Below are 2,058 nucleotides of genomic sequence, written 5' to 3' on the forward strand. Positions count from 1 at the left end.
GGAGCCAAGGACCGAGGTATAAATCTAGCTCCAGAGAGATCTAACAGTATCAGACCTTAAATTGTGAACACCTGGTTTGCAGAGGGCTCTGGATGACATTGGAAGCCTAAAATCCATTTGCAGGGTTCACATGGATTAACCCTCAGGTGAATCCCCTCTGACAGATGGGGATATGAATAGCTTTGTTAACATGCAGAATGAATTGAAAGAGGGGTTACTGCAGATGCAGTTAGGTTAAAATAGCACCTTATCATTTGATCTCCTTTTTGACCAATTTAACATTTTTCTATATTTTATTATTTTCTACTTTCTTTTTGTTTGGCGTTTTTCTCTGTTTTACTTTGTTATTGTTTGTTTTTTATTTTGTGTGATTTTCTGTATATGAAATCCAGGATAGGTAAACCTAGAGACAGTTATTGAATAAATGGTTCCTTGGGGGTATGGCAGGGGGATTTGGGGGGAAATGAGGAGCTAATAATAATGAGTACAAGTAATAAGAAAATATTCTAAAATTGATTGTGGTGATGATTGTACAACTCTTCTTTGTGGGGGGAGGTCAGGTGCGCAGGCACTTCCCCCCCTGAGGGCGAGCAGTTGCCAGGCTGCACTAGCTCTACTCCCTGCTGCTAGACACAATGGGTTACCTCTCTCTGGAGCCCAAGGCCATTAGCTTGGTTCCTGTAGGAGGGGTTTGCACCCTACTGATAATGGTTCCTATGGAGACCCAGAGACCACCCTCTCATTACTGGGTACCCTATAGTGTAACCCCTCCCTGTGATGTATGTCTCTACCTGTAATTAGTGGGCTGGCATGCCCCCAAAAGGTATATAGGCGTGAGTCAGCAATATAGGCTCTCGGACTTCTAGAAGCTCTCAGACTCTGAACTCCGACTCTCTTCCCCCTCTCCCTTGTTCCCTTTCCCCCCCTCTCCACGTGGACCACTAAGCTGGGCTGAGGTGAGCAATGTTGCCATGTAATGTGACTGTATTATTGTACTATCTATCATGCTCTTGATGACTTTAATATAATACTTATACTGTATATCTCAACCGTACAATTGTGCATTACCGAACCCTGAAGTAGTATTACTGAATCCGAGTAGTAGTAATAGGAGTATTAGCGGTGAGGGTTGCCCCCCCCCCCTCGGCGCCAATTTTTTAAATTTAATACTATACTTCTTAATATGACTGAACTATTGAATTGTGTAATATGTGTATTATATGCCAATACATCTGTTTAAGGGGGAAAATGTTACAGCCTTGGAAAGCCACAGGCATTCTACTCTCTTATGTAGGGTCACTGTGAGACAGACTCGACTCGGTGGCAGTGAGTTTGGTTTGGTTTTTACTGTAGGTGAAGCAGCCCTGGTGGCTCAGTGTTTAAGCCCTCACCTGCTAACCCAGAGGTTCAAACCCACCCGCTACTCCCCGAGAGAAATCTTCCTTAAAGATTACAGTCTTAGAAACTCTATGGTGCTGTGGTACTCTGGCCTGTAGGGTCACTGTGAGTCGCAATTACTTAACAGCAGTTGGTTCGGTTTGGGTTACTGTGTGTGGTGGTGAAATGGTTACATGTTCAGCAGCTTACTGAACCAACCACCTAGAGGCACCACAGAAGAAAGGCCTGGTGATTGGCTTCTGAAAATCAGCCGTTGAGAACCCTGTGGAGCACAATTCTACTCAGAAAATAGGGACTCAGTGTCTGCTCCACGCCACTCATTTTCAAAGCGTGCTCCCTGGTCGGCAACAGCAGCACACGGGAGTTTGTTAGAAACACAAATACTTGGCCCCCAGCCCAGATCCAGGGAGTCCTGGTGGTGTAGTGGGTATGCACTGGGCTGCAATCCATAAGGTCAGCAGTTCAAAACAACTAGCTGCTCTGAGGGAGAAAAACTGGACTTTCTATTCCCATTGTGTTAGTCCGAGGAGCCTAGAGAAACAAATCCATAAACATGCATATGTGTATGAGAGAGTGTTTTATATAAAGGTAATTATACATTAAGAAAGCATCCCAACCCAGTCCAGTCCAAGCCCATAAGTCCGATTTTAGCCCATATGT

This window comes from Echinops telfairi, unplaced genomic scaffold, assembly GCF_000313985.2.
Source record: "Echinops telfairi isolate 266 unplaced genomic scaffold, ASM31398v2 ScPeMD7_7463;HRSCAF=8501, whole genome shotgun sequence".
In the NCBI taxonomy this organism is placed as follows: Eukaryota; Metazoa; Chordata; class Mammalia; order Afrosoricida; family Tenrecidae; genus Echinops; species Echinops telfairi.